The following is a 20,966-nucleotide window of genomic DNA, read 5'->3' as shown; positions in this document are numbered from 1 at the left end:
CCAAATATCCTAAAGAGGCCCCTGAGAGGTCCTTCTCTTGCTGAGGGAGTCCAGAAAGCAGCTACATGATAAGCATGTGAGGCTATCTGAGTCACTCAGTGGAAGCCTCAGAACTTCAGGACATTTTTCAAGAGATAGCTATGGATTTTCTTTTTAATGCTTTTCATTATCTGAATTGTCTATTGCCCTCAACTAGTCACATGCATTGCTTCAGGTGACTCTGCTTGCCTCTGTTATGTTGTTTCACAAGGTTTTCACTTCAAGGTATGTTAAGTATTGGAAGAGTGGGGAACAACTTGGTGGTAGGCCTCGGACCTAATCAACCACATTAAAACAGCATTGGATGAAACTCAGGGAGATCACCACTAAAATTTAAAAAAAAAAAATAATGTTCTGCTCCTAATAAAGCACCCCCGCCTAACAAGAGTAATTACTACAGAGGTATGTAAAGTAAAGACACCCAGGTGCTCGGAAGTTTTAGGAAGAATACAAAAAGACTCAACAAATGATAAATAAATAAAATAAACTCTGATCAGCGAATTTGTGCTATCTGTACAAACACAGAAGGTCACAAATAAGTTACAATTCTAGCATAAAAAATAAAATGTAAAAAAATACTTGGGCAGGAAGGAAGACACATAGGTTCCAGTGTGTAATTGATTTAAAAATTGTGGCATAATATGATAGTTTTAGGAAATTTAAAAAAGGTAGTTCTTTTTACTTATATAATGGAAATAAAAAGCAAAGCTTTTTGGACATCAACTCTGGACTGCAGTACAACAACAAGCTACTAGACATCATACAATGCATAACTGTGATGTATAAGCGTGCTGGGCAAAGCCCCAAATGAGTAGATCCTGACTGGCCATTGGGTGAAATTTGTCTATGTATTGAAAGTGGTGAGCATAATCGATTTACTTGTTACATGTATTCTCTGTGTGTTGCTAATAAATAGATGTTTAAAGCATAGCTGTATAAGGTTCTTTCACTGGGAAAATGTCCTGCAGACCCATAGAGCCCTGAGCCCCATGGTTAAGGATGGGTACTTAAATTAACCAAGTTTCTACCTGAGCCTTATAAGTAAGTGCCTTATGCCCTGATCCCTTTGAAGAGAAAGGATGGGGGTGCCTAAATTGACCAGGTTGTGCCTTGAGCCCTCGGTAGGGTATAGCTGGGATGCCCCAGATTTTGTGGGTAGCAAATTTGGTGGAGAACACGGGTAACCTAGGTCATTTGGACCGAACAGATTGAGCCTAATACAGCAGTCAGACAGAATATTGGTGTCCTTATGTAAACAAGGACTTAAATACTCTCTACAAAGTACTGCTGCATTAAAAGAAAAGGCAGTGAACACAATGGAAGAGAAAGACAGAAGGATCAAGTGAGGAAATAGGGATATTAAGCTTGAAATTGAGGGATGCCCGGGTAGCTGTCAGAACGATCCTGCAAGAAAAAACAGGATCGGGCCAGGCAAACGGCGATCACTCCATCTGCATACAGCAGATTAAAGAATTGAAATATAAGATGGGAATCTGGTGGGGTATGGTGGCTGCTGTATTGGGGAGAGGGGAAGAGAGGCTCAGTACAATATGGATTTATACAGGGAAATGGGGGAAAGGAGCATTTCGAGTAACCTCAAGCAGGGAGACTCTGAATGGCCTGATTTCCCCCCTTCCCGCCACCCCCCACATGTTTCCCAGTAGAGCCCTTGTGACAGGAATTATACGCACTGGAGCTAGAGACTCCACGAGCGCACCCTGTGGACCCCCATTGTAAGTGAGGAAGTCGTAAAGAGGGAATTAGCCCCAATGGATGCAGACCCCAGAGCTAAAACGCAGGTTCAGGAAGAGGTAAAAATTACAACACAGCTGAGCCCTGCGCAAATATGAGCAGCTGAAAAAGGTCTGGGACCCTTAAACCAGGATACATGCCTGGATTGAATGGCAATGGCTATTCAGAGACTTGGGTGGAGGGTAAAAGATTATATAGCAGTGGCCCAGGCCTATACTAGCATCTTGGACTGGGCTGTTATTGCCAATGCCCTGAACACATACAGGACCAGAGGGATAGGTGGGACTGGATCAAGGAAGCTTTGAAGTTTATAATGTCTGCAAAGCAATTGAGGAAGTTATTTTATTTAAACGAACAGGGCCCCACAGAATATCCCGAGTTGTATCTTACTAAAAAGGAAACGTTAGCTATAGCAGCTGGCACCATCCAACCCCCAGGAGTTGCGGACAATGGATTTAATGTACTAAGCTTTAAGACTGCCCCAGTGGATGGATTAAATGAAGGCGATTTTAGAACCAATTAATACTACCCAAGATTATGCTGAATTAAAACAAACAATTTTGGGGGGAGGGGCAGTGCTATTTTCCAGAAGGGCCCAAACAAACAAACACACAAAACACAAATAACAAGCTGAAACTGGTCAGGCAGTAACTTTTCCTAATAACAGACCACCCGGTTACCAGGGTTACCAGGAGGAAAAACAGGGACAAAAATGTGTATAAAAAGCATATATATATTCAACCCCAAAATAAAAAATAGTAAAAATAAATTGAAAGCCAAAGCATTAAAAACGCTAAAAAGGGCAAAAAAAGCCATACAACAAATAAAACAAGAAGCCTACAAACTATTACAGCAAGTCTCAAAGCTAAAAAGCTAAAAAAGGGGGGAAAAAAAAGCCAAAAAAGCCCCTTTAAATCTGGTTAGCCCTATAGTAAATCAAGTACCTTTGACACCTCCCCCATCTCCCATAAAATGCCCACCTCGCCAGACTAAGATCCCTCTGGTAATAACCCAACTGCTTTATAATAAATAGGGGAATCCAATTGTAGGGAGTATTATAAATATAATTTAAAAGAATATTGCCCCACCATATTAATTAACACTGGCACTTCAATGTGTATATTAAAAAAGCAGTGGCTGCCCAAAAGTGCCAACAAAACAAAAACCAATTAGTTATTGAAATAATTAAAAATATGTTTAAAACTACCACTAAAAATTAAAAATGATATACAATATCACTATAACAATTAATGTCCGAGGAAAAATTAGTAAATTTTACTTTTTATAAAAACGAATAGCCTTCAAGCATATGTTATAACTATTTACCCTAGCCACATCATTAACATATACCCAATACTACCTATAAAAATTCAAGTAACCAAAAATTTAGTAATGTATTCAGTAAACCACTTTCCAAGGGTATACCAAAAACATAAGCAATAAAAACCCATAAATGCATCCCAACGTACAGCTCATAAAAATTGAAAATATATATGTAAAAAACAAAACTTGCAAACAAAAAATACGTGCTTTTACACTAAAACCAATGACATGCAGAGGTGCATGTTTAATGTATTTACAAAACAAAAATTGTCGATAATGTACGCAAGCAAAATCTGTATGTGTTAAAACTCCTTATCCAAACTTATTTTGAATAATAATGTTTTATAGTATATATATTTCATAATTATTTTTATAATATTAATAAAATTTAAACAAATAATTTTAAATATGTACCATTTTAAATTATAAAACATGTGCAGCACAATATCCCTGTGTTTAATAAACTGTTAATGTAAATATAAATATACATTTAGTTCAACAATTGCAAATTCACACTATACTGCAAAATCATTTGCAATACATAAAACGCACTAAAAACCAAATTAAAGTACAGCACAGCAATTTACAAGTAACTAAACGTTTAAAAAAACAAAAATCACTCTTGGTAAAAAACATTACTAAAATGTTTATGGCGACTAAAGCTTAAATATAATAATTCACCCCATTGTAATAATAATTAAAATCCCATTGTGTTTACTTTTGGGCATGATAATACTAGTGGTGTAACTAAAAAAAATCATCCAAAAATACAAACAGCCAACATGCAAAATCAAGTAATACCATTGCTGACCATACCCAAAATAAATAAATCCCCAATCGCTCCTATTGAACTGCACACACAATCTTTCAAAGTCTAATACAATGGACCCTGTGGATGCCATTTAAAAGTAAGCTTTTAAAGTCTAATTCACTGTCCTGGGTATCTGAGGTACATTTAGAAACTCCAGTGTCTTTCTAGACTTGGACCAGGAGAAACGGTATGGTACCATAACAGCTGAGGAATAGCAAATGTTTAGTTTTTCATGATGACCACTGTCAGTCTTACACTGACTCCTAAATCTGACTAACCTGTAGTTTTCATGGGACACTGGAATGAGCAAATTCTAGAAATGTGAGCCTTCCATTGAGAATACCCTGTCACCAGTCAGGCAGAGTGTAATTGTAGGAACCAGTAGGTGAGAGTGACCAAGACGGGAACAGATGATCTCTCAGAAAACTGATGCCAGCCCTACTGGGGATGTTTACATAGACTCAAACAGTATTACAAAATCAAATCAAAATAGCTGTCAGCTAATTGAAGCTGTCTTCTGAAACTAGCAAAACATTTTTATTTAAATCTAAAGACTTCTATATTTATTTTTATATTTATTTTATCATAGTGGTAATAACTAATAGTATAAAATAGTGATATAAAAATAAGTAAAAAGTAAATATGAAATTATTAAATAGCATCTTCATTACATAGCAATTTAATATTTGATATCTGATAGCTGCTCACTTAAGAAATTGAGTGAGCCTTGCTATAATTGTTATCATTCATTTTCAAAAATGGTGTATCAATAGGGAGCAAGTGAGGTTGTAGCTTTCTCTTGGTTTGCTACAGCAAAGTATTGAGAGCATCAGACTAATGGGACCCATCATCATCCTGTCATGTTTCTTTTTGCATTATGACTCCTGCCATCTCAAGTGTATTCCTGACAAAGTCCTGCATTATAACATGCAGCTTGCTGAAACATATGAGGTGTTTGTCTTCTAAAATACAGCTAGAAGCACAACTTGCCTACAGCAGCATTCAAAAGAGCGTTTCAAAAGAGAGAGAAAACTATTTAGTAAAAATGTTATTTAGTTAATGTGTTAACTTTTTTCTCTTAATCATCCACATTTAAATTATGTGCATTCATTTTTATTACAAATTTAATACCAGTTCTTTTTTTTATTTAATTCAGACTTCTTCCAGGAAAAAAATGTGTTTGTGGGAGACAGAATGTTGACAAATATAACCTTGTCTTCTCTATAGGAGGGCAGGCGTGCCAGCTTCCATTAAGGAAACACTTGTTAGGCCCCTGCTCAAGAAAACCACCTTTTGACATAGACTCTTCTCACCACTTCTTAAGTAATAATTTCTGCTCCTGTTAGAAAAACTCATAGCACAATGTCATCGCTAATATATAAATTATTAGAAATAAATAAATAACTACTTATTTTGAACTTTTTTTATACAGGTCTTTGAAAGATTCTGACAAGACATTTTTGATAATGTATGGAATGCTTAGATTTCCTTTACTCTAGTCAGTTGGGGCTCAGGCCTGGGTATGGTCCAGAAAGTGTGACATGCATTATTGTTTAAACTCCTACTGTTGCTGAATTATGGTAAAGTATCCATTGAGATTCTAAGTAGCTTATTTCCATTCCCCAGAGATAGAAAAAGTCCTCTTTGGAATATCTTTTCTCCTTTCTGCCTGAAAGGACACAGAGTGGTGGTAGGTGACTTCTCCCAGGATACTATGGGTGGGGACAGGTTGATGTGCGGTGACGGAATGTTCCATCTTGTAACCATTCCTCTTCTGCTCAATTTGTACATGAGGTCAGTAGTGGAATTATAGTGAGGAGATGAGGGCTGCTGTGTCTGCAAATCTCCTGACCTAGGTGATGCAGTTGATCAACTTAATATCTGATTATGACGGGGATTGACTGAGGGATAGGTCACTGATATTCAACTTGGAAAAGACTGAGGTAATGCTTGTATTTTGTGGAAAGCATCCAGAAGAATCAGTGGAGATTGTATCAACCTTTTAAAATTTGTTTGATAGTTAGCTCAACATTAAAATGATTGAACTTGTTGAAGCAATTAGTTTGGAACCTGGGTAAAACCATGAGGGCCAAAATGTTCTTATATAGTGCTTCTTATAGAAGAAGAAGACAAGGGGAATGGCAGGCATTTTAAGATCCATTATGGACTAAACTTAATATGGTGTGTAGTTGATAACTGGTATAAGTATCACTTAAACATCATTCTGGGATGTATTAGCAGGAGTGTTGTAAGCAAGACACAAGAAGTAATTCTTCCACTCTATTCTGTGCTGATAAGGCCTCAGCTGAAGTATTGTGTCAGTTCTGGGTGCCACATTTTTTGAAAGATGTGGACCAATTTGAGAAAGAAGAGAGTAATAAAAAAAGAGTAAAGGTCTAGAAAACATGACCTATGATGAAACATTGAAAAAAATGGGTTTGTTTAGTCTGGAGAAGAGAAGACTGATGGGGGACAGGGTAACAGTTTTCAAGTACATAAAAAGCTGTTACAAGGAGGAGCGAGAATAATTATTCTCTGAAACCTCTGAGGAGTGAACAAGAAGCAATGGGCTTAAATTGCAGCCAGGGAGGTTTAGGCTGGACATTAGGAAAAAAATTCCTATCAGGGGAGTTAAGCACTGAAACAAATTGCCTAGGGAGGTTGTGGTATCTCTGTCATTGGAGGTTTTTAAGAACAGGTTAGACAAACACCTGTCAAGAATGGTCTAGTTATTATTTACTCCTGCCTTGATTGCCGGGGACTGGACTAGATGACCTACAAAGGTCCCTTCCAGTCCTACACCTCTATGATTACATATAAATTTGGATGTTTTTGCCCTGATTTGGTTCAGTTAATAAGAGTTCTGGTAAAAACATAAATGAAACATATGACTCAAAATCAAATTGTTAAACTAGGGGGATGGAGAACATATTCTGTCTAAAGTCAGACCCGGTCTTCTTATTGGGCTAAGATGATGATATAAACACTGGGTCACTGTGAAAACTGGCACACAGGGTACGCTCATAGTGCAAGAACTGAAGATGGCTAGCCTCTGACAAGGGATCCAAGCCCCAACTCTCCTTGTATTTGGCAAAAGGAGCTGGCTAGATAAAAGGGAGTGTGCAGTGTTCCTTCTTTTGTAGTGGCATGGCTACTCTGATACCTGGGAGATCAAGGAGACACTGTTCCTATTTGAGGAAGAATATCTCTCAAAGCTCTCACTGAAGCACATCCCCAGTGCAGAGTTATGCATCTGCCTATTTAGTCCTAGCCACGCCAAAACTAGTTTTCTAAATGCCAACATAATATATTTTTCTGGCCTGGTTATTTATTAAACACCATGTGACAGGGTGTATCTGGCCTTTCATGGTCCTCTTCTTAAAGACTTGTGGTCCTACTATGCCCACCGTAGGAAAAGAGCAGCAAAGGTGGTTCCCCCAGGCCTGCCTAGAAAGGTTACATTGAAGCAGTCAATCAGAGCACAGCAGGCTCAGCTAAAAGGAGCAGCAGGGCCTGAGCAGGTCAGTTTGTGGCTGGGACCAGAGAGGTGAAGAAGGATGCTCATCTCTGGACAAAGAAGGTCAATGGACAGTATTTTCCAGACCTAAGAACGCTAACCCTAAGATAATCGGACCAGGTAGGAAGAGGACCAGGAAATGCAGTGGTTACTAATTAAAGGAAGCAGTATATGGCTGCTGTATACAGGCTTCCTGGGTTGGAATGCAGAGTAGTGGGCAGGCCTGCGTTCCCCCACCAGACACTAGCGAAGTGGCCCAAGCCCTGAGAAGGGCACAAGGATCCTTTTGTAATTCATACAAAGCGCTGGATTTAAAATGCCCAGAGATGGGGCTAAAGACACTGCTGAGGGCGGACAGTTTAGTGAACTCTTTGCTACCCCATAAGGCATTCATTTTTCATTGTGTGACTTGGCCAGAAGGCTGAACCATTGAAGACTTGCCTAGAGATGTTGCAAACCTACAGGGGAGCCAGGAACAGGAAAAGGATTGTAGTACCATACCGAGATTCAAGAGGTGAGTGCCCCCCGCTACAGACTATTTATGGCTTCTTAACTTCCTTGTTGTTATAATTGTTTTATGATGCTGTATGGGTTTTCAAATATCTTGTCTTATCAAACTTCAACGTCATATAATAGTGAGACTACTAGGCCACTGCAAGTATATCTGAATATTTTAAGCTCTAGGTTAAAATCTACAGTATAGCTGCTGGGGCAGTAGTTCCACATGTGTTTTATAACTACAAATGAGGCTGAGGCTTTTAGAATTACAGGCCCTGCTCTCAGAGGACTATGGGGGGCTGTTCCCTAACTAGTACCCAGAGTGGCATGACAAACCAAAGGGGCTTGGAAGAGCAGAGAGTAGGAAGACCTGTGGTTCTACCCCTGTATATGTGCTGCATCTCTGAAGGGAAGTGGTGTGAGGACTTTCCTTGAGACAGAATGCCAGCTATATGTTCCCTGGGACAGTGTGACTCCACACCACCCCAGCACAGGGCGGTGCTCAACAGGCGCCATCCAGGCTGAATTTGTATGGCTAGCACCATTACTTCCTTGCCCAGCAGTTCTTCTGGCTGCTCCCCAGCTGCCCTGATCCCCACACATTCCTCCTCAAACCTTAGCTTTGCTGTCTCTTGGTGAGTGGCAGTTGAGTTGGTGATCGCCTTTTCTCCCTCCTCAGTTCTCTCTTGTGGCCTGGTGACCATCTCTCCCTAAGTTACCTTCAGTGATGCTGGATTATCACAAAACTGTGTCTGGGGGAGGGAGAAAGGGGAAGGCAACGAGACACTATTCTCAATATTAGAGGGTTTTGTGGTGGCAGGAAATGATCTGGTCTCATCCCCTGACAGCACATGTGGAAGAACACTACTCCTCCTTCTGCTGGGGTACAGGCACCCTAGCCTCAGCTAGCGGTACTGCCTCCATTTCAGATTAGTGCTTTCCCTGTAAGACATTGTTGCTTGGGAACTGAAGGGGGTGCTTTGTCTACAGTGCTGATGCTTATGGACTGCTTTCGGCCCTGAAGTCAGTGTAAAAGCTGGCTGCAGGACAGAAGTGAGATTTGTCTCTCCTCATATCTAATGGCTATTATATGTGTCATGGCCACTTTTCAACATCTCAGGTCCTTTGGCTTGGAGGCAACTTCCCCTTATCTGGCAGACTGCCATCCCCCAAAGACACAAGAGAAGGGTGTGGCCTCTGGCTCCCCTACATGAAGGAGTCACATGGCTTCAGGAAAGTGCAAGGAAGCATACACAAGTAAGGAGGTCCCTGGTCATACAGAATGGAAGAAGTTGAGGGCTAGGGAAGGAGGAAGCTGTAGGGGTAGAGGGAGGTTTGGGGTTTCTTTTGTAAAAGATCTGGGTTCTGAAGAGACATGAGATGTTTGCTATGCCTATTTGTGTGATAATTTGCAGATGATACAAAACTACTCAAGGTAGTTAAGTCCCAAGCAGACTGCGAAAAGCTACACAGGGATTTCACAAAACTGGATGACAGGGCAACAAAATGGCAGATGAAATTCAATGTTGATAAATGCAAAGTAATGCAAATTGGAAAACACAATCCCAGCTACACATATAAAATGCTGGGGTCTAAATTAGCTGTTACCACTCAAGAAAGAGATCTTGGAGTCAGTGTGGATAGTTCTCTGCAAACATCCCCTCAATGTGCAGCGGTTGTCAAAAAAGTGAACACAATGTTGAGAATAATTAAGAAAGGGATAAATAATATGACATCAAATATCATGTGGTCTCTACCACATCCATGGTATGCCCACATATTGAATACTACGTGCAGATGTGGTTGCCCCATCTCAAAAAAGATATATTGGAATTGGAAAAGGTTCAGAAAAGGGCAATAAAAATGATTTGGGGTATGGAACAGCTTCCATATGAGATTAATAAGACTGGGTCTTTTCAGCTTGGAAAAGAGATGACTCAGGGGGGATATGATAGAGGTCTATAAAATCATGACTGGTGTGGGGAAAGTAAATAAGGAAGTTTTATTTACTCCTTCTCATAACTCAAGAACTAGGGATCACAAAATGAAATTAATAGGCAGCAGTTTTAAAACAAAGAAAAGGAAGTATTTTTTCACACAACGCACAGTCAACCTGTGGAACTCCTTGCTAGAAGATATTGTGAAGGCCAAGACTATAACAGGGTTCAAAAAAGAACTAGATAAGTTCATGGAGGATAGGTCCATCTATGGCTATTAGCCAAGATGGGTAGGGATGGTGTCCCTAGCCTCTGTTTAAAGAAGCTGGGAATGGGCGACAGGGGATGGGTGGATCACTTGATGATTACCTGTTCTGTTCTTTCCCTCTGGAGCAACTGGCATTGGCCACTGTCAGAAGACTGGGCTAGATGGACCTTTGATATGACCCAGTATGGCTATTCTTATGTTCTTAATACTCTGAACACTCTTGCAGTTCACTGCTATTTCAAAAATGTGGTAAGTCTGAGGAGGTCAAAGCCTTTTTGCTGGTTTCCAGAGTCAGGCTTACCTTCTCTGTGAAATACCAATGTGCTGCAAAAGCATTCCAGCTAGATATAGCATGCAGGGTTCTCACAATTACCTCACCTCATAGAGAGCACTATGTTAATACTGTGAATAACACTGCAAAAGGTGCTTGGTTGTATTTCAAATTTCAATTACAGATACTTTAGCTAAGGGCCTCAAAGTCTGTGTTTTATTTGCATTCTTTTCTGAAAGTCCCGATTAAGGGAAATATAGTACAAAGAATACAAACTGATTCCTTTTCATGAGGTAGTATATTACTAAAATATGTTAGTTGGAAGCATAAATCTGTGCTTTTTCCTTCTGTTTTATTTGAATATTCCATTTTTATACAATATTCTATTATGCAATAAAGATAGCTGAAAAGCAAAATCCCTGGAAAGAGAGATGTATGAAAGACTCTGTAAGGCACATGAAGGAACTCTGCATTGTAATAAAATGCTTCCTGCAGAAGAGGTGGTCTCAAAATCTGAAACCATCCTTTTTCAGTGGTCTGACTAGTGACAAAATGCCACAGAGGTTTTTACTGTTTATCGGTTGACTGTTTGCCTATTTAAAAAAATACTCTAATAAATTACATTGTTAATCATTATGGCTTGAGTATGGGATTGATTTCTAAAATAATATTTTAGCTTTTTATTTTCTGGAAATTACCATAGTGTCATTATGGGAGGATCTTTCAGTAAAAATTAGAGAGCAGATATGATTTAGCTGTTGTGATGATGGTATCCTCATTATATACATGATAGTTTATTGAAGGTTCCATAATTAACTAATAGACATTTTTTTGGAGTGGCTTTAATTTTGTATGCACAGTCAACTGTATCCCTAGTGATAGAATGTAGATAACTCTCTGTGTAAGGCAATTAGACATCTAAATTCTTCATATCTAATCCCATGATTGTGGATGCAAAAGTTGAAAGCTGTTTACACAAGATAGCCCATAGTATTTAAGCTCCTGTTTGCCTCTTAACCTCTCCATTCTTTTTTCCTTGAATAGAAAGATCAGACTTTCTAATGGTGAAAATGAGTGTAACTCCACTGAAATCAGCAGAGCTGCAGTCATTTACACCAAGACATCATTTACACCAAATCTATTAGCATTCTCCTAAACGATACTGCAATGTACAACAGTAATTAGCAGACTATTAAGTTTAAGTGTTTTTCATCCTTGTACTGACACTTTGGGTGAAATATAAGAAAATCCTACGGGACAAATGCACTAATTGCATTCGATATCTTCAGTCAGAAGTTCTGTGGCTTTGCACGCTAGGAATTATCCAAATTTAGGATTCTATTCATCTTAGATTCTCAACTAAATTTTAACTACACAAAGAAGTGAACTGCCTTTCTACCAGTGGCAGAACCACCCCATAAATCAAGAGCTTAAAAATATTTCTCCTGTGTGTGTGTTTCCCTCTCTCACACACACACACAGACACATACATACTTTCAGTGTTGTTCTGAGGAATATTCCTATAACATTGACAAAATAAATTTATTAGAAGGTGTCAAAATCCATAACTGAGCATGTAGTATCACCATCCAGATCTGGGACTCGCTTCAGCTTGCTGAAAGGAGTGAGAGGATCAATTCTGACAAATCTTTAGATTCCAATAAATCATATCACTGCCATGAGATCAATGGGACCTAATGATGCTCTGCACTTCTGAAGGAGGCCTATAGTGAACCAGAGTGGCTTCACTCCAGTACAGAGGGTACTCTTGGGGGTAGCTAACCCTGCCCCACCACCTCTTCAGGAAGTGCCAAGTTGGGGCAGGAAGTATAAAAGCAAAGTCATGGAGCTCAGTTGCGGCCTGACCAGAGAAGGAGGCAGATGTCCCTCCCAGGGAGCTGTGCCACCAGCAGAGCCCACATCCGGCAGTGGGGAAAAAAGGCAAACCACCACTCTCAGAGGTGGACAACTCCATGGAAGAAGAAGGAGAAGGGCTGCCCGACAGCAACACTGGGAGCCAGGCTCCAGCGATGACAGAGCAGCCCCGCCAAGAAACAGTAGGAAGAATGCCAGGGAAATGAAACTTTGGTCCTGTTGTGCTACCAGGGAGTGAGGCAGTGACCCCATGTTTTTTCCGCTGATCCAAAGATGGAACTGCCCATCCAATGTTTTTCCCGCTGATCCAAAGATGGAACTTCAAGAGCCCTCGGCTGGTACCTGGTGGACCAGAGTGGACCTGGGTCCCCCCACCTCCAGCCCTTTAGGCAAGAAGGCCAGAGATACTGACTTTATTTGCTCAGCCTTCAACCAAGTGGCCCAAGCCATTGACTGTGAGCAGCTCAGGCCTCATCCTAGAAGGCCTGAATCATAGACTATTGTTTGTTCCAGCCAGGAGGCTGGAACTATAGACCATTTCATTGCTCAGCCTATCCAGGAGGCCTAAGCCCCAGATGGTGTTGCTTTTATTCACCTTTCCCTGGGAGGTCTGAGCTAATTAACTGTTTAACTGTGTAGCTCTGTACCCGGAGGCTGGAGCCATAAACTATAGTTGTTTACTCCAGCCAGAAGGCCTGAGAGACTGTTTAATCTCTCAGCACCCCCCCCCACCTAGAATCCAAGAGCCACAGACATCTTGACTGCACAGTCCATGAGCAGGCTGGAGCTATAAACTGCCTTCCTGTTTATTTGTTGAACCCTCATCCAGGAGGTTTGAACTGTCATTTGTGCAGGTGCATAACCCTCAGCCAGGCTGCCTGATGGCTTAATCCAGCAGATGTACTGATCGCCGAATGCTACCACAGGGGGTGCCATGGCCCTGAGCTAGAGAAGGTTACACGGCCACTTTTATTTAGGTGCCTAACTATAGATTTTGGTACCTTACATTAGGTATCCAAAGTAAAAAATAATACATAGTAATTGATGGAGATTTAGGAAGAAACTTTCCTGGTAAATAGATAATTCATAAATCATTTGCTACAGGCTGCTGCCAGAGGTGGGATATTTGAATTAGATAGACTACTGGTCTGATCCAGTATGGCATTTGCTAGGTTCATATGGTGATACCTGCTGGTATTCAGGGAGGGATGTGAGGTCATGACTGTACCCAGCCACAACTCTGTTGGGGCTGCAAATGATCCAGCTAGTACTGCTGCAAAAAACCTCTTTCTACTCCCTACTGCTTCTAGGTATATTATAGGCACCTCATTTTAGGAGTGCACTGATAGAAGGATAGAGCCCCCTTTTCCCTTTGTGTTCTCTACCGTTCTAACACACCAGCCCAGAGCTACTCTTCATTTGTCTTTTTGAAGGCCTGGTTGTGTACATCTCTTGTCTGGTGAGCTCTTAATTACACAAGCAGTGGCATTAAAAGTCAGTGGAACCCACTCACCAATGTGAATAAGGGTTGCATGATTGGCATCCAAATGTGCATAAAGTGGCAATTTTTTTAATCTTCAAATGGTTTCTACATATTTCCATGAGATCAGGTATTGAATGTATTGCAGCTTATTTGATTTATGGTGAGCGGTCATTAAGGTGCCACCAATGTAGACAATGTCAGTGCTTTCAACATCTGTGTAAATGTTTTTTTTTTCCTTTTTAAGAACATTAGTATAACAGAGCACAGTTTTCCAAAGTATTAAATCTATGTCCTTCTGTACTGTGATTGAGAACGTCATTTTGATTTGCAGTAGCTAATGTGGCACTGCAATAGTGTTAGGAAACAGTATACAAATGAGAATTTTTGTGACAAATGGGCCTACAAATTTACCTTAATTAAGAATTTAATTAGAAAAATTGACTGTAAATTCATAAAGTGTCATACTCAATAATGGAAACAGGTGCAAAAAAACCAGACAGAAGAACTGGATTACTCTAAACAAAGAAAGCCATGTTGATCTAAAAAACAGATGTAAAACTGAAATTGATATGTCAGATATTAAAACCATTAGTGCTGGGACTAGCAGTCCTGGGGATGCTGCTGCACCCCCTGGCTTGGCGTGGTTTCCATCATATACAGGGTGCACAGTTTGGTTCAATGGCTCTCAGCACCCCCACTATAAACATTATTCCAGCACCCCTAATTAAGCCTAATTTCTGGGCAAAATAATGAGGATGGGCTATTCCACCCATCACTCCCTTTTGGGGTCCTTAACAGAGGTTTTGGGGAATGGGGGAACAAAAAAAAACAAAAACAAAAACCCAGACACTACTGGAGTAAGCTCCACTTTTTCTAAAATTTGACTTTAACAACAACATCAGCAGCGACATCTCCAGTCCATAACTTCTCTCGTCCCCCAAAGGACAGTATTACCATCTCTGATACCATCAAAGAGACTGTCAAACGGGAAATCCTTCTAAACTGTTTACAGCTAGAGGGAAAGGGAACAAGAGATGTTGTTAAAATGAGCCTCTTTTAATACTCTACATTTCAAATGTTTTAACTGTTTTTCTTTGCTGTTACTTTAATTAAAAAAGTTTTAAAAAGGATTCATAATGGTGTATTTGCCAAGGTGCTAAGCAGACTCAGGTCTCTGTTTTCCAGGACCTGCACCTTATTTAACACTGTTAGTGTTAGACAGCAAGTGAGTTATGTTAACACCTCGGGCCCATTTTTTTCATCTAAAGAAAACAGTTGACGGGATACTTTTCACTCTCTGAAACTTTGTCTATCCATGGGAAAAAATGATTTTGACCAGGTAAATCAGCTTAATGTCCAAACATGTAAAAAAAGTTTTGCATCTGTTATTCTGAAGCTACTGGTTACATGTAAAAGCAGCAGTAACGTCAATGAAGGTAGCACAGCTAGCTGATTTGAGAGCAGAATGGCCTTCAGTGAATGATACACTACAGAGTGGTGTGTTTAAGGACTAACTGTTACCCACACAAACAGGAAAGCTATCAAAACGGGTGTGAACGGTTATCATCCATTGTACAGTTAAGAATATTTTTAGTGCACACTGAAGGCTAAAAACAGAAAAACACCTCAGCAGAATATGTCTGATGAATGGTCATACCAAGAGATATAAAAAGTGATCTTAGACAAGGTTATCAATATATTTTCTGAAAACAGTGTTTACAACTGGCTTTAGTGTTGTAAGCATAAAGACAACAACCATGACCATATATAATATTAATTATGCCTGTCTGATTTCCACTTTTTCTTATGTGGGTAATGCCCTTGTCATCAATATGAATTATATCACACCATGTTGCTGAAGTTATTTAAAAGTGACACTAAAGTAGAATCTGACTCCAGTTGAGATATGGTTAATGCCGTACATCATAATTGTGACAAGTTTACCATAGCTGTTATAAAACATGAAAAATACTTGTCAGTTACTGATACTTCTGTATTCTAAAGTAATTAGGTTTGTGAACTGGGAAATACAAGACTTTGGGACAACATGATCTATGCCATGCCTTGATTTGGAATTTCAGGGAATTACAAATTAATCCTTTCTGAGTTTGAGATTGATTTATTGCTACTGTATAATAGTTAGGTGGAAGAGTTTAGGACAAGATGTGGGCAGTAATATGAATGATTTTGGATCAGGAAGTCTAACTTTGCTATTTTTTTCTTTCCTCTATTTTCCTTGAGGTAGACCCTTAATCATATTACCACAGGATATGTGGCTTCTATGAAAGACAATCCTAATTACTAAAAAAAGTATCCTTCACACCTCTTACCGGTTACAACTGGTGACAGCAGTTATACTAACATTACTAGACTATCTGTTAAAAGTAGTTGTTATGCCTGCTATAATTTGAACACTATGTGTTCAACATAGTAGTATAGGCTAACACAGCCATCTTTCCAAGTCCTTTGCATAATATATATCTTTCCTCTTCACCATCCGCACAACCAAGAGACTTGCACTGAAAATATATTGAGCCTGATATTTCTTTCCTGTACTTAAAATTCCAACCTCTGTCACCAGTCTACCTAACAAGAACATTGTAACTAACTCTGCATCGTGAAATGTCATTTATCTTGTTCAAGAAATAGATTATTTTCAAACTTCCTCCCTTTATGAACCTGTGCCTGCATCCACAATGATTTTCAGTCTTCTCTAGCCAATGCCTTGGGCCGAATTACAAGTTATCCCATTCAACTCACTGAATTAACTTCAGTGAAATGCATGTGATGTAAGTCGGGGCAGAATTTGGCCACAAAGGTATATCTTTTTCTGTGCTGTACATCAGAAAGAAAATTAAAAGACTGAGGATCCTTGTTTAATTGTTCATGACTTATTTCCTCTGTCCACTACATAGTCTGTTTTCTATTTCTCTTCCACAGCTATGACACAGAGGCTCTTTTTGGTGATGTTTTTTGTTTTTACTATTTTCATTTGCCTGCACTCCAATTAGAGAAAAAAATCCTTTCCTTCTCCTGTCAATGGATCATTCCACATTTTTATTTATTATAACTTAATTATTTTCTTATTTGTTATGTACCAACAATGCACTTGGACTTCTACAAGAAAGAAATCAAGACGGGTCCCTATCCCACACAGCTTGCAATCTAAATAAAGCAACTCAGCCAGCCAGGAAGGCTTCTTGCTGTCATAGAGTTTACTACTATGTTTTCTAGAACAGCTGCCCAGCTCCCTTCCATTGCTGGAGTTGCACTCTGCTAATGTACTTTCTGATGGTGTGAGCAGAAAGCTGAGTATTTGAAGAGAAGGGTGGGTTGAGAGGAACATGTAGGCACAAAAACACTTACATGAAGACTTGAACCTTTATTGGAATAGGATGGAAGCAGTCACTTTAAAGAATTTCTGCTGCTCCTTAACGTCTCTGGGGAGTGATTGTGATTCTGCATAGAGCTCTTATGAACTTTCATTTGGCTGAACCCGCTTTAGATTGGGGTTTGACTATCCAACATTTTCCCAGTCATGCTGAACAGGCCACTTGTCTTCAGACAGCAGTGCTAGACCGCAGTCTCACTCCCTATCATACATGACTAAGTGAAGATGCTGACCTGCCCATTTTGATCAGCTCTCTTTGGTGGTCTGGGTTGCAGCTATATTAGGGTTGCCAGGCATCTGGTTTTCTACCAGAATGCCAGGTCGAAAAGGGACCCTGGCGGCTCCAGTCAGCACCACCAACCGGGCCATTAAAAGTCTGGTCAGTGATGCGACAGCTCTAAAGCAGGCTAGTCCCTACCTATCCTGGCACCGCGCTACACCCCAGAAGAGGCTACAGGTCTGGCTTCTAGGTGGTGGGCGGGGGCACGGGGCTCCATGTGCTGCCCCCACCCTGAGCACCGGCTCTGCATTCCCATTGGCCAGGAACCACAGCCAATGGGAGCTGGGGGGATGGTGCTGTGGGCAAGAGCAGTGTGCAGAGTCCTGTGCGCCCCCCCCCCCCCCCGCCTAGGAGCTGGACATGCTGGCCACTTCCAGGGCGCAATGCAGAGCCAGGACAGGCAGGGAGCCTGCCTTAGCCCTGCTGGGCCTCTGACCAGGAGCCATCCAAGGTAAGCCTGTGCCCCAACCCCGTGCCCCAGCCCTGAGTCTCTCCAAACCCAGAGCCCCCTCCTGCACCCCAAACATCTCATCCCCAGCCCCAGCCCAGAGCCCGCACCCCCAACCCAGAGCCCACTCCTCCCACATCCCAACCCCCTGCCTCAACCTGTGGTCCCCTCCCATATTCTGAGTCTCTCAGCCCCACCCTCCCAGCCTGGAGCCCTCTCCTGCACTCCAAACCCCTCATCCCAGCCCTACCCCAGAGCTTGCACCCCCAACCGGAGCCCTCACCCCCTCCCGCACTCCCACTTTCTGCCCCAGCCCTGTGAAAGTGAGTGAGGGTGGGGGAGAGTGAGCCACTGAGGGAGGGGGAATGTAGTGAGCAGGGGCAGAGCCTTGGGGCCGGGGCAGGGTAGTGGTAGGGCCCTGGGGAAGGGCCAGGGCTAGGGTGTTCAGTTTTGTACAATTAGAAAGTTGGCAACCCTAAGCTATACCTTCTCCCTACGTTTTCTCTGTGAACAAAACACAATCACTGTTTTCAACAGTCTTCTACAATAAACATTTCTTACTCTACGTATATAAACATAAGTATAAAAAAACCTGTGGCCTTGTTTTTCCACAACCCTGCTCTGTCGTCCATTCTGCTGTGCCAATACTGGCTCCTTTGCCATGGTTTCATTAAACTTAAATGTCACTTCTTTTTTTGCTTAACATGTTCTCCTTTCTCACTTGCACTCAGAATTTTATCTGTCTTATCTCAAGAAAAGACTAACCAGCTTTATCAAGGCATCTATATACTCTTTAGTTTATCCCAAAGCAGCAGTGGATTGAGTTCCACCTATTCCTTTGCAGAAGAATATCTTACAATGCTAATGGCAAAGCAACTTCTCAGTTTCCTAGGTTGATCAGTTGGAGGATGTATAAGTCAACTCTCATTTAGTCTCTTCATCTCCTATTGCTAATTTTCCTGGATAAAATGAGTCATGGCCGAGACCAGCTTGGAAATTGGTGTCAATAAATGGAAGAGAAATACGAAGCAACTGCCATGTTATATCAGCTTCTCCCCTTCAGTCCTCTGGGATATACTCTCAATAATTAGTCCGTAATCAGTTCATGTTCTTAATTAAATAGCAGCCAAGTCTCATGGGGAAAATTACTTTTTCTTGCTCTGGACAAATAAAAGATGGAGAGAAGTATCCATATAGGCATGGTACCTCCTTTAATAGAAGTCACTGAAAGCTTTGGGAAAAATCAAGACTTTCAGGGTTTTTTTCCAGGTAGAATCCACTTTCCATTTTTTTAAAGTTCAATTTTTAAAAGTTCAGCACTTATCCACAAGAACTGCCAGTAGCTCTATTTAAAAAAAAAAAGGGACACAATTTTAAATACAATGATTTTTACTAGGGATAGAAAGGCAGAGCTTGTCACCAGATATGAGGCTCTAGCAGTGCAGGGAAGAAAGCGCTAAAAACAACCTCTGAAGACAAAGTCAGTCATGTGGATATTTTATTATCTGTCCCAAGCAGTTTAGGAATAGCTGCCGTGTCTGCTCTATAAGTCAGTCAACATTATTAAAAACTGAGTTTCTACCCCTGGTCTTTAAACTGTATGGGATTAAAACTATAGATGGAATGCCATCCAAACAAAGGAATGCCAGTCTGCCAGTCTAAAGTGTATCACCAATTTATTAGGGAACTTTTGCCTCCATATAGTTACATGTTTTAGTCCTTATTTTCATCCAGCTCAAGTACTGGGATTTTGAGGAAAGAGCTCCAAAGCTAGAACATGTTGTTGTTTTGATATAAATAAGAACATATCACTCTTTCCCCCCCCAAATCATGACAATTGATCATCACAGAAGCTATATTAAAAAGATAAAACATTTTTGTTGCAAAATCTTTTAGTGGTTTTTCTCAGCAGAATTTTTCATGTTCAGTATTATGAAAGTGTCAGTAGATGTCTCTGTTGCTCTATTTTCACAAAGAGTGTTAAAAAAACAACAACAGTCCTTTAATATTTGTGGAACTGTCAGCAAAGAGGAGCCGATGCCTTTTTTCATTCTATTTTTTTCAAGTGAAAGTAACCAGATCACTATACTCCTTGTCACTTTTAGTGCACAACTCGTAAATCAGATCCTCTGTAAAAAAACAATTTGTAAAAGATCAAATATTTGAATTAGGACTATTTTTATTAATCTAATGATCATCACATGTTCTCTAGTGCTTTGATCACAGGATATGGCATCAGCAGTGCCTGCAATCTGATGCCATTTCTCACAGTAATTCGGTCTCTGAACGTGAACAAGTCACATACCCATCTCTATTTCAGTTTCTATATAGTATAATATTTACCTACATCGCAGGGTGTTGTGACGATAAATATTGATATTTTAAAATATTTCGAAGTTCAAGAATGTTATGTCAGTGCTTAGAATTATTATTCATGTATACAAGTCCCATTATAATGAGTGGAACCACTTATTTTATTTTCCTGATAACTTTGTGTTAGTGTTTTACTGGAGGGGTATAGGGAAAACTGTTTTGAGAACTTGTCTATATGAAAGGTGCAGGATAGACAAATGATCCTCAATAGCACACTAATACTAAAGATGGTCACCCTTAGGAAATTAAAATCTCAGACTCGACCCTCTTAACTTGTTCAACCTGCAAGAGGTTATCTAGTACTGAATAGGAAAGGGAAACATGATGAAATGGGAGAAAATCGAAAGATTCATTTAATAAAGAACCATAAGCCTGTAACAATGAGCTAAAGTGTAGCTTATTGCACTCTAGATTCTGCATTCATCATTGTCCTCCAATTTTGGGATTTGTTCACAAATCTTGGGTAGGTGTCTCCATGAACAAAATTATTTTTTATTAACTATTCTTTACATGCAAACATGAGTTTGATTTTTCTAATACTGTACTGCATTAAACAGGAATAGTCCATTGTAATTTCCAAATGCAAAGAAAGAGGAGAAGAGAGCCAGATGTTATCAAACAGCTTCCAAAGATTCCTATCTGTTTGTCTTATTTTTATATGGATGTGTTTCTGTGTATCTCTTGCCATGTAATTTTCTTT

This window comes from Lepidochelys kempii, chromosome 2, assembly GCF_965140265.1.
Source record: "Lepidochelys kempii isolate rLepKem1 chromosome 2, rLepKem1.hap2, whole genome shotgun sequence".
Taxonomy (NCBI): Eukaryota; Metazoa; Chordata; order Testudines; family Cheloniidae; genus Lepidochelys; species Lepidochelys kempii.
The sequence above is the reverse complement of the archived record's forward strand: the minus strand, read 5'-3'. Positions refer to the sequence as shown.